This window comes from Stegodyphus dumicola, chromosome 2 (assembly GCF_044657685.1).
Source record: "Stegodyphus dumicola isolate Sdum_Otavi_A_Nest chromosome 2, ASM4465768v1".
Classification (NCBI taxonomy): domain Eukaryota; kingdom Metazoa; phylum Arthropoda; class Arachnida; order Araneae; family Eresidae; genus Stegodyphus; species Stegodyphus dumicola.
In genome coordinates, this window is record NC_140769.1 from 84127162 (window position 1) to 84147399 (window position 20238).

The 20238-nt window shown below is 29.7% G+C and overlaps 1 long non-coding RNA gene across 1 annotated transcript in view; it reads left to right on the forward strand.

Moving 5' to 3' along the window:
* The window catches only part of LOC146998500 (uncharacterized), a 163820-nt gene extending 144067 nt beyond the window's left edge, over positions 1-19753 (forward strand). Inside the window, exons 3-4 of the long non-coding RNA XR_015039317.1 lie at positions 19384-19480; positions 19572-19753. This is a non-coding gene — a long non-coding RNA (uncharacterized LOC146998500). The remainder of the gene's footprint in view (positions 1-19383; positions 19481-19571) is intronic.
* The last annotated feature ends 485 nt before the right edge of the window (positions 19754-20238 follow it).

The following is a 20238-nucleotide window of genomic DNA, read 5'->3' on the forward strand; positions in this document are numbered from 1 at the left end:
GTTCAGGAAAATATACTACGATAAAGTCAATGTTAATTTTAAATGGCTTTAGAAACTGGAGTGCTAATTTCGCAGTTAAATTCATTAAACACATTATTTCATCTTTGCTTGCAATCATTGTAAAAGTAATTGATTTTCATTTCCTTTCTCAGATGAAATAAATATTAATTATTTATTTTCCACTTCGTTTCTGTTGACAACTTACGCAAAATTTCATTAAATATTCGAAGTCATTACTTTGGTTCTATTAAGTTTTTGAATAGCATTTTTACATTTCCTAAGCCTGAAATTAATTTTAGAGAAAATAATGAGTTTTCCTTATTTAAGGCAGAAACTGGTTACGTGTTATTAATTTGTCTTTTTCGAAGAAGTTTCAAAATTGAGCAATCATTTAATGTTTTCTTTTTTTTTAATGTTACTAATTTTAGTTTTTTGTGAATAAATATTTTTGCTCGTTGTCGATTGTTCGTCACTGATGAATGTAAGAAAAAGCATTAATTTCTACGCAAAAGTGTCTAGACTGGTTTGAAAGAGCCAGTTTCAGAGTGGATAGCATGTTGGTTAGTGTAGCAAAAGAACACAACACAGAAATAAACACTAAAATAATAATAAGCGGCAGAAAGTAGCTTAATATAAATAAATTTCTGAAGCATTTAATTATCGAAAATATAGTTTTGCAAATATAATTAAATTACGTTAATTCCCGTTATTTATTATTAGTTTCATTAGCAACACGTTAATTAGTCTGAAGAAAGTGCATCTGCTTAAAATGTGATAAAATATAATTTTATCACAATTTCATGTTTAACATAATTAATTGAAATCATTAACTTTACATAGCCCGTATTATTCTATTTATTACTAGCAGCTACGCTGCCAGCCTTCGTCTGGCTTTTAAATGTACCGGGAAAATGCCCGAAGAGAACACCAAACGTTAAATTAAAAACTGCGCACAATAATATATATATATATATATATAATTTTAAAACAAATCTGAAAGTTTTCAGATTTTAAATTACATCCAAAGGGGCATTTTTTTAACATTTTCTCTGTTACCCTCATTTATTAAATATCACGTTTTTCGCACTTAAACCATAAAAATCCATAAAACCATAAAGAGCAATATATCAAAATAGTTTTAAATTGAGCATATCTTTAAATTTCCGATACAGAGTCTGGCGCGCTGGAGGTAAAAATGGTTTTTCTGTGCAAAGTTGCCATTGCTCGTTTTGAAATCCTTGAGTTTGTTAATCAAAAATTCGTTAAAGTTTTACAAAATATGAAATTGATAATAAAACAAATTCCAAACTTCAAATTTGGAGTTCCACATGCCCATATTCGCAGTAGGATTACGGCAGTCAAAATTCGATGGCTTTATGTACCGTTGTTTTATCACAATGCGAGAAATATACATATATTTATGCAGAAATTTTGTTATTTAATTTCTTCAAATATAATGCAGGCAACAGTTTGAAAAGTGAAATGAAAGTGAAAATTTGGTGGCAACAGTTTGAAAAGTGAAATGCACATTTATAGTGAAACAACGCAAAATTGCAAAACAAAAACAATTGTCCTTGAGGGACAAAGCCCCTGATCCCTTAATACAAATATTAATTATTCTAATAAATAAATTAACTAACTTTCCGTTGCTTTCTCTTAACAAACGTCCAGTATCCAAGAGAAACTTTGAATTAAAAAACTGCACAGAATTATCACCCTCATTTTTCCAAGTGGCAACAGTGCTGATTTTCCAGTATACAATTGACTGAAAAACTGTTGCCAAAACCACATTTCTAAGAGAATGAAACTATTCAAATGATGTGATAAAATCGAAAAGATAAATATAAAAAAAATCTGATTCGAATTTTGAAAAACTCGCTTCGAGGTGTACTGGCTCTTGTCTAGATGCACCAAATTTCGTAGCCCTGGGTCTATTAACTTACGCGCAGCACGAACGAAACACACAGACTCTTTCTTTTATTATATGTAGAAATTACTTAACAATGTTTACTAATCACTTGGGAAACTTCAGTATAAGAACTCTCTTTCATTTCCCTCTAGTTAAAGAATTTAACATTATTTGTGCATTTAAATGCTTTGAAATTTTGCGTTTAACCTCAGCTCTAAATAAATGTCAAATATTAATGCTCACGTTAGGTGAGCTTGTAGAGACATTAGGTATTTTTTGGAAGCAGTCAAGATGAAAAATATGCAACGCCTTCGCCGGAAATCAAACCACGGACCTCTCAATTACGCGATGAGCGTGCAGACCACCATACCACAAAGGCATGCCAAGAAGGTGGGAGAAATATCTTATAAGCTAAGCGACATATCTCTATGCCACCGTAGTACTCTCGTGTGAATAAAATCAGCTTTAGACTAGCAATACATCTCATTGATTTCGTTGAATTTTTAATTTTGCCCGTGTGACTTCAACGTTATGCAGTGCAAATATTTGAACTATGATGTATTGCATTCCTATTGTATTTATATATTACTTATTTTTACATATTGCAGCTTTTCTCGCTCTATATTATGCTTTGCTATTGTGAACTTTTTATTTGAAACTCGGCGAAATGGTCACCACCTCAGATTGGCATGGATTTCTTCAGCAGCAAACACATTTTTAGGCGAAAACGTTTTGTTCAATAACTGCATTTGTTATATGGCAATATTTCTGCCCTATCTTTGTTTTTGTACATCTTTCTTTACAAGACCAGTGTGTACATGAGAAGATAGTGTTGCTCGGCACTGGAGTAAAGCCTCTCTCGCAAACTTATTGTCTGAAGACATTTCGCACATATAGAGTGATTTTGCTTTTAAATTGATCTGAGCTACTAAAGACACGTCTACACGAAAATCTAGATATCCAAACAAGTATCTCTCGACGACTGTGGCGTCTGCACAAATCCGTTTATACAAGGAAATTACCACAAATGCGATAGGTACATGTATACAGCGCCTGCTCCAGGAGTTATGATCACTGAACATGACAAGATACAGTGATGCTGGAGAATTATTTGGCGATAGCCAATGAAATTGAACATGAAAGCTACGTGTTCAAAAAAGGAATGCTGGTTACAAATAAGCCTTTTACGTACTAAATAATACGCGCCGAAATTGCTTGGAGATTTTTATTATTTATTATATTTTTTTTTATTTTATATTAAATCTTTTAATTTAACAAAGATAATTTATGATGCGAAATTATTTCGGATCACAAATTCAGATTGAATTTCTTTGTTACTTTTTTCATATTGATACCTGTTGTTTGTCATAGTAAGTTAATTATAAGTTATATTTTTTATCTCATTTGTTAACATAAACTAAATCTGCTAAAATATATTTTCCTTTTTAAAGGGATTACTGTTTTCTTATATCCTGAAAGATTTGAATACAGCTGAGGTATTTTCTGATTTTTCAACTAAAAACAGGTGTTTTATTGTTTCAGAATTATGTGAATATAAAAAATATTAGGGTTTGTACGTGTAGTGAATAATAATATTTCGTTATTTTATTACTACATGTTATATATTTTAATTTTACATCAATGAATGAATTATTTACACGATAATTTCATGTTAATTAAATTTAATTATTAGATTTTTACGTTATGTAGAAAGTGATAAAATTGATATTTCCTTCTTCGCGTATTTAAAATGCATGTTTTATTTTAAGTCTAATTATCAGCAATGTATGTTATGTTTCATGCCTGATATAAAGCAATCGATTTATATTTTCTTTGTGGAAATGAATTATGTAAGTTTTTACGGTGAAATGAATTATGTAGGTTTTATACAGGTTTTTACGTTTGGCAATGAATTACTCTCTTTTTCTGCTTTACTTTTTTTTAATTTACAATTTTATTTTTCGTATTTCAATTTTTATTGGCATATCCAATCACTTTTACTCTCTGTCTATTATTAAATCTCGTGTTTATTAATGCTCTTACAACTTATTTTTTAAATTAAGACTTGGAAAATCAAGGCATTGAAAAGTTTGCAAATTATAGTGTTTGTTATACGAATCACTTCATCAGCTTTGACTTCTCTGATTAGTTTAATACCAAAAACAGCTTAGACTGGGCTGCCACCTGCCAGCCTGCCATGACTTGAAAAGGCTCCAGATTGTGCAAAACAAGATCCTTAGGGACGCATTTTTATATTAAAAATAAGCTCTTGTATAATGATTAGATATTTTTGAAGCAGGGGAGATGAAAAATGAGCAATGCCCTCGCCGGGAAGCGAACCATGGATCTCTCGAATACGCGCCGAGCGTGCTGACTACTACACTAAGGTGTGCTAAGAACGCGGGAGAAACTAAACTCGACTACTTTACCTACTCCCCCTTTTAAAGAATGACTGGGGATTAGGGCATCCAATCGCAAAATCCTGGTGGCGGAGAATCATCATCAACCAACTTTTTTCATTTCGAGCGCCACTGTAGAGTCATTAGGTTATTTCGAAGCAGGAGATGTGAAAAATGAGCAATACCCTCGCCGGGACTCGATCCACGGACCTCTAGAATACGTGTCGAACGTGCTGACCACTACACCACGAAGGCATGGTAAGAAGACGTGAGAAGTATATTGTTAGAAGACGGAGAAGTATTGACATAAAAATTGATTATGTGGTTGACTCATTGCAGAAATGGAAAGATAAATTCTTCACTAAAGGCATACACTATCTCAGGGGCAATATCTCCACCTCCTTAAACTGTGAAATCTTCCCAGACGAATTTAACATCAACGCTTTTTGCAGCGTATTATCTTAGAGATAACAATTTCGTTGCCTAGTCTGAGTTAATATCTGGTTTTCCCAGAATGAGTGCTCTCTGATTTCTTTTAACTATTCTGATAGTTGCCTGGCTCATGAGACAACGTCTCCCCCTTCCTACTCGTTTTTTCCCTCTAGCGAACTTCAACTTCGTGTCATTCACTTGATGCATATATGAGTCATTAGCTGAATCAACTTATTAAGGTCAACATTTCTTGGCTACAAGAATATAATTATTCGACTATTGGACAACTTTTGAAATGCTGTCAAGAGACAGGTTTGCTAAGGAAATTTTAGTATGTCACTGAGCAACTTTGTTGCCTTGTGTTCTGTCTTACGTTGTGCTAGCTGCAAATGATGTCTACCGAATTGCCGGTTGATTATTATTTCCGGGAACTTAATGTTATGTTATTATACACACTCACGTCATTGTACACTTAATATTTATATTTATTTATTGTATTATTAACTTCATTATTTTGCCTATTAGTATTTTACTGCACTATCACTATTATAATATATTCTAATGTGTTACTATTACTTGTATCACTTGGTGTAACATCTTGTCTTTACATTGGTGTCAAATATCAACTCACCCATTTGAACCTTGAGTTTAGAATAGGTTAAAAGAGAAGGAGAATAATGTTCTCAGTGTTACACTTTCTACCTGTATGCCACTAAAATTTTCGTGTCTGTTTTACTGTCAGCACTCAATATTTCTGAAATCTCTGTCGATTGGTTTGACGTGTAAGGCTGTAAGTTTGTATGTTTAGCCACTTGACATACAAGCAAAGCACATTTTAACCGACGGGGAAAGGAAAGAGACTTACGTTAGCGCGAATGATTATTTTGCTTATTATAAAAATTTGATGAATAGAATTTTCAAAGAATTTGTTTTACTGATTCTCTACTAGGCTACAGTTTTATTATTATTATTATTCAATCTTCAACCAGAATTTTACATGGAATATTAAAATTTTTATTTCATACATTTTTTCTTTTCTTTTTTTTTTTACTTTTTTCCTTAGATATCTTTTCATTTTACAGATATTTTCTCGCATTTTCTGTTGCTTCTTAAATTGCCGAGTAAAATTATATTGAGGTATTGTTTGTTACAGACGTTTCTGTAGATCATATTTTAAAGATATGAGGCATTTGACCCATCTTCATTTACCGCCTTCATTTATCTTTTACATGGAGGTTAAGTATAATGTTAAATATTCGTTTTGCCTTTTTTTTTTTTTTTTCGCTGAGCTTTTTAAAATTTGGAATATTCCCTTTTTCAATTAATTTTCGGAATATTCTCTTTTTTTTATTATCTGGAATTTGTTATTCGTCTATTAATCACAACTATCAGAAATAACAATGAGTTTTTGTTCAAATGTAAGTACAGTAGTCATTTTGTTATAAATTAAAAATGTATGTATATTAAAATATAATATATTAAAATATTAATATATTAAAAATATAATATATAATATGTTAATTTTAAGATGTTTAAGCCGTATATGATATAGAAGCACCCTCTAACTCGCCATAATTTGAATAGTAAACAAATTGATTCGGTAGATAAATTAAGTAAATTATTTAACTTGGCTGAAGCAAAATTTTAGAAATATTTATTCGAAATTACGAAATTCCCTTCAAAATTTCATGAAATTCTCTAATACGCTCTTATTAGAGAATTTTGGAACACTTTTAAAGTTAAAAAAAAATTTAAATTGTCATAGTCATTCAAAAATTATTCGACTACACTTATTATCAGTTGGGATGAACAGTATGGCATTTCCAGATCTGAGAAAGCTGGTTCTTATAATGGAAATAATATGCTTCTGAGGAAATGAAGATGCATTCATTTGATTTTCAAATGTAATTAGTGCTTTCATTTGAAAAATATCCGGGAAAAACTGAATTTTCTCCGTTTTATTAATACTGAAACTACTTCGTAAATTTTTCTCGATTTCGGAAAGTATGCAAACTCAAATTAGAATAATTAATTTATTATCCTAAGGGTTATATGTAACTTTGAAATATGGTATTTTGTAAAAGAAAAATATGTTTTAAAAGGCAGATTCTAGTTGTTTGATAGAAACGTGCAATCTTCTGAATTAATCTGTTACATACTGTTTCACGTTTCTACTATAAATGTTGGCATGACAGGCCACAATAACAATTTTCTTCATTAATTACTCATTTAACGAGGACCGAAATATATTGTTACGAAACGCCCAGCCGCGGTAAGATAACTTCCCCGCAAAGTGGATTAAAGGTTGCCAGAAAACGGCAAAGAAAATTAGCGTTGCCAGATTTGGTGCCAAGTCGCCCATTTGGCGGCAAATTTGACAAACGAATTCTTACCGGTTTGCTCCAGAATGTTCTCGAATGCAGGCCAAAAGCTATATAAACCCTGCCTATACGCGTTTACCTGTTTCGTTCAATGAAATAATAACTAAGACAGCTCGGGTTTCAGCTCGGTTTTTTTTTCGGGTTTCAGACTTTAATGCAGCGCATTAAACGTAACCAAAATGGGACACTGCATCAAAAATTTCAAATCAGTATGAAACAAAGGCAACTATATATTTGATTTTAAATTTATTTGAATTTAAATTTATAAACAAATATACAATGTATTTATTTTTTTAATTAACTAAGAATTTCTCAGCTCCGTTCTTATACAAGTCGCTCTTCAAAATGGAAAAATATATGTGTGCTTTATACAAATATTTGTAAGTATATTCATGTCAATGAGAACGCATTTAGGAACGGTATATCTCAATTAAAATAAATTGAATATATTGAAAATAAGTATAGTTCAATTGATTTAATTTCCAATTCTGGAATAAGCAAATTTATACTTTCAATTAAATCATGTAACTTCGGAATAATACATGCAATAGGATTAATTCTTATACTTAATAAGCTATTCGCAGCTGTTGAACTTAAAATTGTTTTAGACGTTTAACTGGAATTTGAATATGAAATTTTGAACTCAAATTTTAAAAAAACTGCATAATTCAAAATTTTAAATATCCGAAATTTTCAGATTCCAAATTTTAGCTATTATTAATGCTATTGTTAACGTAAGCAAAACTCTAAATAATAAGCATTCTAAATCGAAATTTTGTAGAAAGTAGTAGAATAATGTTGCGTCTGAAATGTTTTCGAAAAATAATTAATGTGCATCTTAGATGGCAAAATTTCGTGATTAACTTTATTTTCAATAGTCATATTTGTCTTTTTTAACATAAAATTATTATTTTAATCATTATGCATGCATATGATTTTAATATTTTTTTCACAAGATTGGTAAAATGAAACATTTATTTGTTGAATGCAAAACAATTGTTTTTTCTCTATATGAGGAATGAGAAACGGTATTTTACAGTTTTAAAAATCTGTATATTTGAAATAGCATCTCTAATTTTTAGTAACAGTTTTAAGACTAATATTATGGAAGAGCTACATTTCACAACGCATAATTTGTTTCTATAACCTTCTAAATAGCTAAGAGAGTGGTTTTGAAACCAGTAAGTTCCCCAAAAGCCTGTAACAATGATATACTCTCTGGATTTTAAAGCCAAAATACTTCTCTCATTATTTCCTATATTAATTTTCTTTTAAAATATTGTCTTATTTGTTTCGAAAACTCTAAAGATACATGTGTATGTAATTAGATGTATGAGGACAAATATTGCGCTCTCTATATCTCTCTCATTATATATATATATATGTGTGTGTGTGTGTGTGAATATATACCTATTTATCTATACATATACTTATGTATGTGTATATATATATATATGAATGTGAAGGTGTTAACAATGTATAACGACACAACCTCAGTGGCTTTTAAGGGTTTTAATTTTTTAAATTAGAAATTTAAAGGGATATTTTGAGTTACGTCAGTAATTTGGTTAATTTAATTAGTAATTTGTTAACAGTTTTCTTCATAATTTTATATTTTACACGCACACACATAGAAACAAGAGATTTCACTTCTTTCTACTCATTTAAACACACTTACCTCAGAGGTATATAAATACATCATAAACTTATAGTTAGTTTTTTTTTTTTCTTTTTTTTTGGCTTTTAGAAGTTGTATATCTCAGCTTAACTAAGGAAATATTTTGCTATATAAAAACATTCAAGGAAAGTTTTTAAGAACAAACTGACTTCTTTTTTGAAAGAAACAGAAGGTTTGAATTTGTAATCAATGTAATATTTCAAAAATGTTAAAGAACTTCCGAAATGAGAACGAATATGTGCTAATTTGAGCAAGCAAAACACTTCAGTAGTATATAATACAAAATCATGTACCGGAAAATGGTTTGAGAGTATCACATTCAACACCTTAAACCCCTCTGTAAATTATGTGATAAAGCTGTAAAATACTATTATTTGAAGCATTTGAATGCAGGAGAGTACTGTTTGCAGGAAGCAACATATGAGGAACTCAAGACACGTTTCTCAGTAGAAATTAAAGAAGTCCATCTTCTAAACATGCCGAAAGTTCATAAAGTTCTAAAAGATAAATGGCGGTTGAGACAAATTTTCTTGGATCTAAATGTGTCTTATTAAAGTTCCAGAAGATCTACAGACAACGAACACGAAGACAATGCTTGTCTTTAAATGTATGATATCTTGCAAGTTAGTTCGAACAGACGAACAGAAGATTTCCCTCGCGCCCAATGGCAATGGAAAGAAACATCATAATTATAACAAACGACCGTCTTGGTGGCAAAATACTGACCTGATATAAAATGTGATACATATTGCTATTAGTAGATATATTTCATTGAAAAATTCATTTAGCGAACAAGATAACAGATATATCCCACTGTAAAATTCATACTCCTATATGCAGTCCTAGTCTTTGCAGGCTCCTGTACGTTATTCTTAGACAAATAATTGCTAAACTTCTAATATTGCTAAATACATCTAAAGCATCTAATAAATCAGAGAAATAAATATAAACATATCTAATATTATTAAACTTATTTAATATTTGTGACAAAAATAAGTAGCTGAAATGAGTATCACACATGGTAACTAAGCATTATTAGAAATGCTTCTTGTTCAGCACAGAAAGCACATTCAGTTTTTGCTAACTGTGTTATGCAGCTAATTTTTAATACTTCTCTACCGTACCATAAGAAATCATATTTTAATGGCATAATCTTGTAATTTCTGTGATTCATTTCCTTTATTACATTTAAGTCTTTGTTATTTATGACACGCATGTTATCTTTAAGCATATCATAAAATACTATTTATTACCGATAATAATATATGTCTAAATCCATGAAACTATATAACAATTAAATTCGTGCAGTTATTATATCTTATGTCCTATTCGGCTGATAACATGTTGTATATATTAGCATTTTTGATGTAGAATTTAATAATTTTCATATCTTATAATTGCCATATATTAAAGAACATGAAGAAGTCGTCCAGAATTTTGTGTCCCTTATCCTGAAACTGAAGAGTTAACTTGTCATGTTTGTCTAAATCAAGTTCCATTTTCAGAACACAAACTCAAGTATTTTATCTGATAATTGTTTTGGTAAAACTTATTGATATTTATTTGACTATTTTAAGACTTAATTTTACTTTCTAATCAGTGCTTTGTGCACTTTGGATTAGTTACTCTTGTGACACTTTCTCAATTTTTGATGCAGCAATAAGAATAAGAAATTACACGAATGTTTTATCTATTATATCTCGTCTAGTATATTATCTAGTGTATCGTCAATGAGTCCTTTTTTGAAATCATAAAACGTCAATCATTGTTTTAATTCTATTAACGCGCAAAAAATATAATTTCAACATGAGAGTTTATTGGAACTTTCTTTTTCTGTTTGTATTTATTCTCTTACAAGATTACGCTTTCTTTAAAATTATATTCTTTAGTTAAAAGCCGTATAATATTCGCTCATCCAAACCTTCTCATTCTCAAATTTATTTGAAACTTTTTGCTGTGGATTTCGTTTTCAATCGAAGATAATATAGAAAGAGAAATCGATTTAATTTCATGCTTTTTTTCTCAATGATAAAGCTTTAAAAAAGCTTTCCTCTTAAAACGCTATAAAAAACAATCTCTTAAAAAACATTTACTATAGTTATACTACTATATCAGATTTCTTTTCTCTTATCTACTACGTAAACAGTCGGGATATTTTACGAAAACGCAAAAATAAATTACTTTTTCTCTGTAATTAATAAAATTCTCTTCTTCAAGCCTTAAGCAGCATGTTTCAGACTTCTTATAAAGGGATTGAAATGCTCCTTGCTCCTTTCATTTAACAATCAGTCATCCATCAAACTAAGAAACCGATAAAATTCTGCATTAACGAATATAACATTTATGTCAGAAAAAAAGAAACAATCAATAAATCGCTAATCGTTAATATTATCACCTCATTAACTGTAGTCTGGCTTTACGTCTGCAACAGTTTTTCAAGAGCTTCTTCATTAGGTGAATTAGATATTTTCAATAGATTTTTTTCCTCAAAATATATCAAATTTGGTTTTCATTTTCACTTACAATCCTCTTCTTTTTAAAACGCCCTTGTTTTACGAGCTGAATGTTAAGAAAAATGCAAAAATAAATTAATCAAAATAACTATACTAGTTTTGGAGGTTTAGAAAAAATCCCTATAATATGCCTTTTGTTTTAAAATTAATTTTCATCTCATTTTTCTAATGCTCCATATTAATATTAGATAAAGTTTTATTTAAAAATCATTTCCTTTTCCAGTATTAATTTCAAAACTAATCATATAAACTTTCTTTTAAATATTTCTTTCTTTTTAAATTTTGTTCATCAAATGGAGCTATTAACTGTAGTCTTCCATTTAGTAGTTGTTTACATTATTCTGAATATTTAAGTGACGATGCAGATATCTACGCTGCATCACGTGATATGGGTTGTATCAATGTTAAATATGCAAACACATGAGAGATGGATGCAAAACTGCATTCGTTGTAAAGGAGACACATAGCCAGCTCACATAGTTGCTTCAAATGTACAAGAAATTACATAAACAAAAAATAATCATTTCTGAGCAAAAAATGAACACTTGGCTGCATGCAAATGGATGAGAGGAAGAGAAAATAAATAGCAATGGTCATGAATTGATGAAAAAAATCCATCAAATGTATGGTAAGTATCAAAGAAGGAGGTCATTTAAAATTTTCGTTTTTTACACCTCAGCTAAATAAAAAAATCTGATGTGTACACCACATGACTTCCTCGTACGGAATATTAAATTATATGCATTTTTTCTTGCATTTCATTTAAACTTATTGGATTGAATTAAATCTACTTCGCCGACAGCGCATAAACCACAACAGAATAAATACATTCTTTAAAATTCACTCTAGTATTTGTTTACCATAGCGACACTCTGGCACTAGATTCACTTAACAGTATTATATTTCGTTCATATTATAACTCATAATGCAAAAAATTTATGTCATTTAAAGAATAGAATTATCTACTCGTTGCCACATGTTTTATTCAAATACTATAATAAAGCTAGAATGATGTATAAAAGAAATTAAGCAAACAAAACAAAAAAGAAACAGTTTTTCACAGACGATTGAGTATTTCTCATTCAATTAATTCAGTTCTCACTCCGCGAGAAGGCAAAAATACATAAAAACTCAAAATATCTATATTAAAAATTAGGAAGTAAATCTTAAACACTTATTTCCTCAAAAAAATTCCAGAAAGGATTAAGCATGATTTAATTGGCAATAATAAATGAAGGCGTTATCTTTGTTGTTGCGAAGCTAAGTTCTCTAGATTGGCAACAAATCCACTAGTCTGCTGTTACAAACGTAAACAATCAATGGCCGCCATCAAAAACATTATTAGGGTGAGCGGCACTTAAACAACTTTAAAATTGTTGATAATTCTAAACATATTGCATACAGATTTACTAAAGGCATAAAACCTTAACCGGAAGATAAAAACAACATAATTCAATCATTTTTAAAGCAAAAAATGTACAATTTACAAACATATACGAGTAAAGAAACTGAGATCACTGAGCCGGGTAACAAAGTGGATATATATATAAATATATTTATATACGTTTGGTGCGGCCGATTGCAACAAAAATACGAGGTGCACATCTACATGTTATAGCAGTCCTATATACAAAATTTCAACGTTCTCAGGCTACTCGTTTTTGAGGTATGCGAGATACGTAAGTACGTACATACGTTCGTACAGACGCCACGAAAAATTCTCTACAGAATTAATTTTAATGCAGTTTTATAATTTTTTTGGAGGAAACGAGTCTTTTATTCTGTCCTTACGTACAGATATCACGCAAAAACATCGTTAAATCGCATTCGATAGCGGTCGAAATGGATATTTTCGTTGAAATATGCTGCCTGAAACTTTTCGCGATTACAGTACTTCCTTTTTACTTCGTACACGGAAGTAAAAAGGTCTTAAAATATTGTGAAGAGCCAAGACAAACAAAAAATGAAGCAAATAAACTATTATTTAATATTTACCATAATGAAAATTATAACTACATGGTATATTCTTACTGTACACCTATTGTGTTAAAGCAAATTTGGGATTTATTAATTATTTTGATTAATTTATTTTCAGCAAAATCATTCACAATACATATATATCTTAAAGAAAAGACACACTTTAAGGTTCCTTAGAAATAAATAGTTTTTTTTTTTTTTTTCCTCTCCTGGAAAAGCAACTTTAAGTAAAGGCTGTATTTTGTTTAAAGTATTCCTAACCAACAATTCATTTAAAAGCAATTAATTTGAAATTCTACTGACTTAAAGACGAATAAATTACTGCTGTATATAATTTTGATTGCATATTAATGGAGTCTTGCATTTTGATCTGGAAACTCTTATACACTTTTGAGTCATTAAGCTTCTTTTATCTGTTTTACAATTTTTGTGCGATATAAAATTTTGTTCTAAAGCTTTTGTAACTGCTTACTTTATTCTTTAAATGATAAATAATTGCCCATAGAACTTTTATATTTGCTTACCACTCTTTATTCAGAGCCCCAAGACACGTTTCTAGTTGTATCAAATACAATAATAAGCTTCTGATTAATAATTCCGAGAGACGACGAACACTAACTCATCAGAAATACCTTGATAAGCCCTTGTCACATTTAGTTTTATTTTCCTTTCAGCTTTCATTAATAATATTCTTCTTTTAATTTTAACTACCTATGAAACTTTTTCCAAATGATTGTTCATAGCTGCTTATCATTAAGTTAAGCTATAGTTAAGAATATTTAATTCCAGTTTCCTGTTACTGCCTCAGACAGATAATACGGTTGACATATCTGAAAAAAGAATGTATAAGATTTTATGCATTTTGATAGCTCTATTTGTCTAGAGCTCTGATATGTTATCTTTGCACATATCTATCGAAACATAGCAGTATCTTATATATGTGTATTTACTAACATTGTATTAACTATCTGATTAACAATTCTCCATAACTAAGCACTTGAAAGAAGTAATTATTTTCCCATTACGGAAGAAGTTTTCTAAAAAGAAAACTGAGAAATTATTAGCTTCGTAAGAAACTGATACGCAAAACATTAATCACGTTTTGAACGTTTTATTCCAATAAATGTTTAACAGTTATAATTTAAATTCGATTTATATATCTAATAGCTACAGAATTATATCCAGATTATCTTCTGAGATAGAATTGCACTGAATACATTTTTTCTTCAGCTTAAATTATTGGACTTAGCTGAATTGCATTTTCAGAAAATTCAATAACCTGCATACTTATTTAAAGCACTCAGATTTTATTGCACGGTCAATGTAATTAATGATGTATTGAAACAAGAATGAGTATTACCCAATTAAACTTTTGTAATGTTTTAAATACTATGATCTGGCACATTTATATATATATATATTATATACATATATATATATAATTAGAAAACTTTTTATATACGATCTCCAATTACCATTAAAACCATGAATTATTATAAGAAAAAATTAGTCAGTATTTTAATTAGTATTTTAAATATGCATTTCCTAGACCTCTGTTGCTTTAAAAACAAAGAAATCCGTAAAGAAAAATTCTCTTTTGCAAAAATACCAAAATCAAAAGTAAAACTTTTTAGCATTGAAAAAGTAGCTTTTAGCAAGTCAATTAATCTGCGATCAATGGAAGCTTGTCATTGATCGCAGATTAATTGACTTGTCAATGGTTACAAACCAATCTGCTGTCGATTGGCAACAATTAAACTGAGAGTATTTCTTTTAAATAAGGATTAAATTATATTTCTGCTAGAGCCAAATCATAAGTCACGAACAATACTCAATCAATAGAAAGGCATCAGCCCATTTAAGCCAAAAGAACTTTCATAAACAAAATCAAATTAGTAAATAATCTTTTATATTTAAGTTGCTCATAAAGAACACAACTAAACGATATCCTTACTTTAGAAGAGATATTCCTCGACATTCTCATTTTCAAACTCAGATTCAAAAGTAAAACAAAAGTGATACATTTTTTTAACATAAAAAAAAGTTATTCAAAATCATAAGAAGATCAAAGTTGACATAATCCTTTAAATTAAAGTTAAGCAAAAGTACTTAATTAGATATGTAATGGTCAAACTTAGGAAGGGTATTAAAATTAACTTACTTGCCTGCAAAAAAAAAAATTGGAACGAAATGAGGAACGAATGTATGTATAGATATATATATAAAATTCTAGCTTTCAAATAATAAATTAATAGCCCTTTGACTGTTGTCTTCATTCTAAAAATAACAGAGCAATACGTTTTCTAACTAAACGAAAAAGTTCCGTCATGTAATATGCATTGCGCACTTATTGATGAAGTCTGAACCCAACACCTGTACATTAAACTGCCATGTGATCTAAACTGGAATGCGGTATAAAAGCTTAATTGCGTCGTAACTCTCTCTCTCTCTTCGCCCTTCCCTTCTGTGATGTAATTTGTACAAAATTGAGGGGAGGGAGTGTCATAGCGCACCCACAGTGATAATGTGCATTATCCAAGGCATTATCCAAAAATTAAATTATTTGTAGAATTTAGGCCATGCTCACATTTTTTTTTTTTTTTTTTGGTTTATGCATCCATCGTTCTAACTACGCAATCAAGTTGTCTTCAAGTTGTAATGCCGAGAACCATCGTCAATACGTTGGAACTTACTTTTCTTCAAGTTATCTTATTACAATAATAACGCAGTCTTATCGCAATAATGGAGCAGTTTTATTACACATATATATAACTTAAAGCATGTAAAGTGAATATTCAATTGGAATCAAAGGAAGGCAATTTCTCAACAATATTAAAATATTAATAATTGTAACCGTATGAAAGATGTTTAACACAATATCTAAATAACTCAAAATTTAAATCAGAATTTATGGTAGAACAAACTCGAAAAATAAAAATGCTAAAGGAAAAATATACAAAATTATAAAAATATACAAATTATAAAAATTTATCAGGAGAAAATGCATTAAAGTTTCAGAAAAGTCGATTAATATGTTTTGAAAACATGTTTCGTTCTCCTGGTTCATTTGAGATCAAAAATCGAAAAAAGATTCAATTAAATTTTTAATTAAGACATTAAAATTCATATAAAACCAAAAACTCGAATCTCAAATGTGCCAGAATTTTCCTTACACGCTTTTGAAAAACTTGGAAAAAAAAAGAATAAAACATAATATTCTGCCAAATTGACTACTTAAAAACATAATGCAAATATAAAGCTGATTTTTGTGGTTGGAATTCTAAATTATTGCGGAACTTTATTCATAATAGCTCTTATGAATCACATTAGTTTAGGAAAAGGAATTTTAATAAGGAAAATTTCTCTGTTAATTTCTGTACTTAATTGAATAAATAATATTTTCGTTTTTTGTTTCATCAGATTTTGTTAAGAAATGTACTTTTTCTTAATTTTTTACTCTACTTATTTCTATTTTAACTGTTCAGCTGCATTTCATTAATTTAAATAAAAATATTATTTTGCTTTGTTTGAGTTGTTTTGTCATCTATCTATCAAAGAAACTTAAATTTGAATAAGTTTAACCTTGAAACAGTTGAGTTTCTAATTCAACACTATCTAAAAGGTAACATCTAGTTCCGTGTTGATAGAATGATTAAAAAGCAAATTTCATCTTCTACACATTTTGGGGAATAATGATTTAATATTTTGAGTTTTCTTATATCGTTTATAGCAAGCAAACATTTTCCTTCCGTTAGTTATTAAATACTGCTAGTTAGTTATCTGTAAATTATGAATTGCATTTAAAATGGTGCTTTGCAACAGGCAAAATATAACTTATTGACAGAATACAAACTGTGGCAACATAACCTTTTCTATAAATGAATTGTGCACTCTAATAAATTGTCATGATGGAAAGAAATCGTGCACTAAATGCTGTAGTAAACCTTGTATACCATATTAGATTTAAAGTTTTAAACTGCCACTTTAAAGAGATTTTTAGTACTACAGTACACATAAACTAGAAGTGAGTCGAATAAAAGTATACAAGATACAGTTTTATTAGCCGAAATGAGTGTTAACGCGGCAGGGCTATTAATTTCATTCTGACATTTTGCATCCATTCACTTTTTGCGTTGATTCACTTTTCAAACTGTTGCGACCAAATATTAGAGCACTGTGTTATATTTAAAGCAATTAAATAATGAAGAATCTGCATAAACGTATGTATGTTTCTCGCATTGTGATAAAGCAACGGTACCTAAGAGCCATCGAATTTTGAATATTGAACGTTTCCACCCGCATATGGGCATCTGTTTTTTTGGTTTGGTTTATTAGAATACGGCAAAGCACTCGAGGGCTATCTGCCTTAAGGGAGGGATGCCTTCGTGGAGGACATTTTAAGGGAAACTGGCTCGTATACACGTTACACATGGAAAAAGCCACGAAAACACCCATGCAGCCAGCCCGTTCGCGGGATTCGAACCTCAGACCGAACTACCAGTGTTCAGCGACTATGGGCATCTGGAAGCCCGCATTTGTAATCTGGAATTTGTTTTATTATCTATTTCATATTTTGCAAAACTTTAACGAATTTTTAATTAACAAACTCAAAGCTTTTTTTTTATTTTTTGAAATTTTGTATGCTTTACATTTTAAAGCTAAGTTTTTTTCAACTTGTTCGAAGGAAAGCTCAAGCTGTCCAACGATTTTGCAAAGCAAGCAAATGTAGAAGCGATGTTCATTTTTAAAATAAAGCAAGGCTGATTCTCAATTTAGTATTTTTTTTAAAAGGAAAGACTCAAATCGTTTCAATTAATTATAGGAGGCAATTTTCCTATCATTGGGTTAATTGACTGGTTAATTAAATATGCCAAAGTACTGAAATATGCATCTACAATACATAAAATTTTAAAATAAATCATTCTGAGTGTCTTTTATGTTTTCATGCTAAAAGTGTTAACATTTATACACGTTTGCTGAGTCTCGAACTCTTACGTATTATTCACCAAGTCAAGACTCTTGAACAAACGTAAGCGAATTATTGCTCTATCTTGTTAATCAAACACACAGCGTAAAAAGTATATAAAAGACACTTTTATCCAGAACTCAAATAATTTCACAGAAACCACTTCTTGTTCTTACAAAACAAGCCGTCATTTATGGCGTAACTCAGAAGTAAGGAATTTCAAATTTCAACTAATTCTTAAGTAAGCCAAATGGCTATACAGAAACGACTAACGGGCAAGTTGACTCAAGCCTACAACGGCGTCAGAAGCACTGTTGGAAGACTAAAGCAAAGCCGAAGACAGACTGCCAACACAAAATTTGAACTAGTAACGTGGCCTTTAGCAGGCTGAATAAGCTATGTCTAAGCAATCCAAAATCTCACTTTAAATATTATATCTTTCTACCATACTTGAATAATACGCGCGAACTAGAATCAGCATTCAGGCAGGAAAGGGAGAACAGTAAAGACTCTTAACATAAAACAACTTGTAAGATAAAATAATTAAATACTTAACAAGTTGTTTACTTTTGATATGATTCAGCTGACGTGAACCTAGACTAATGTGAATAATGTAATTAAAACGCACAAAAACTATAATACTTAAACTAATTGAATGCATCAATGAATTTCACTTAAAACTTATTTCAGTGACGTTAAACATCAAAAGTTCGTTTAATCCCAGAACTTAAATCAAGTCTAGGTGATGGAGTTTATTTAATTATTTTTTATTTAGTTTTATTTATTTTTTAAAATTTGTTTTAATAATTTTTATTTCTTATTAATCGCATAATTTTTATCACTTTAATATATCCTATTGTTCCCTCAAATTTATTTATATATTACAAACATTCTATATTTTAATAAATACCATCATTGTAAATATTAATATCATTTGTTGTAAAACTATTTGATACCGATTGTTACAAGCTATTGATAAGTTAAAAAAACTCTTACTTTTTATGTAGAAATATGTTAAGAAAAATTAGACATATTATAATTATAATACTAAAAGAGTGCTCAAAAATGACTGGAAAATGTACTTGCTTTACAATGCTTCTCGAATAATATATTCCTCTAATTTTTCAGGCAATAGAAGATTGAAGATTTTATCACAGCTTTCAACCAAATATAATCCAATGAACTATTTTATTCCAAATACATCCTGATTTCCAAACAGTATAAGGTATTTATCTCCTTCTATTCTTAAGTTTTTGAAGTGTAATAGCGCAAGTGCATTTTCTAAAGAATTTTAAAGATGAATTTATTTTTATCAGATGATTCATGGAACTAAACGGAAGAAGGAGGACATTAATAGCGTATACCGTTTCATCTTCAAGAACGGTGGCATCACTTACCTTAAGTTCATATGACTTGAAGTATCAAAACTACTTCCTTCTTTAATACCATTATCATGTAAATACAAATAGCATCGAAAAGGAAAAATAAATAAATAACATTTCTGGAAGCATTAAATTTATTTCAGAAAATATTTTCGGTTTAGGGGAGGGAGAGTTGTTTACGCATCACTTAACATTTACAAAGCAGCAAAAGTTATTCAAATAAAATAGCTCTTTTTCTCTGTTCCGGAGATATATCAATATTTATTGAAAATCACACGCTGCAAGTTTGCTACTGATCTGGAACTAAGTCCTGCGGACCTTTCCAGTCAGACTAGCGAGTTATCACTACGTCTTAAAAATGAAGACGGTTTTAAAATAAACTTTTATTTAATCTGAACATTTAACGTAATACGAGGTTTGTCATGCGTTAAATGTTTAGAATTAAATGGGCTACAGACAAGCCACTTTCGAGGCAATGTAAATTAAAAAAATAACAGTTAAATAAATTTAAACGTTGATACAATAGTCTACGAATACATAGAAAAATAAATAAACTATAACCTAATTGACTCAATAATCTTTACCGACGAGTAAGTTTAAA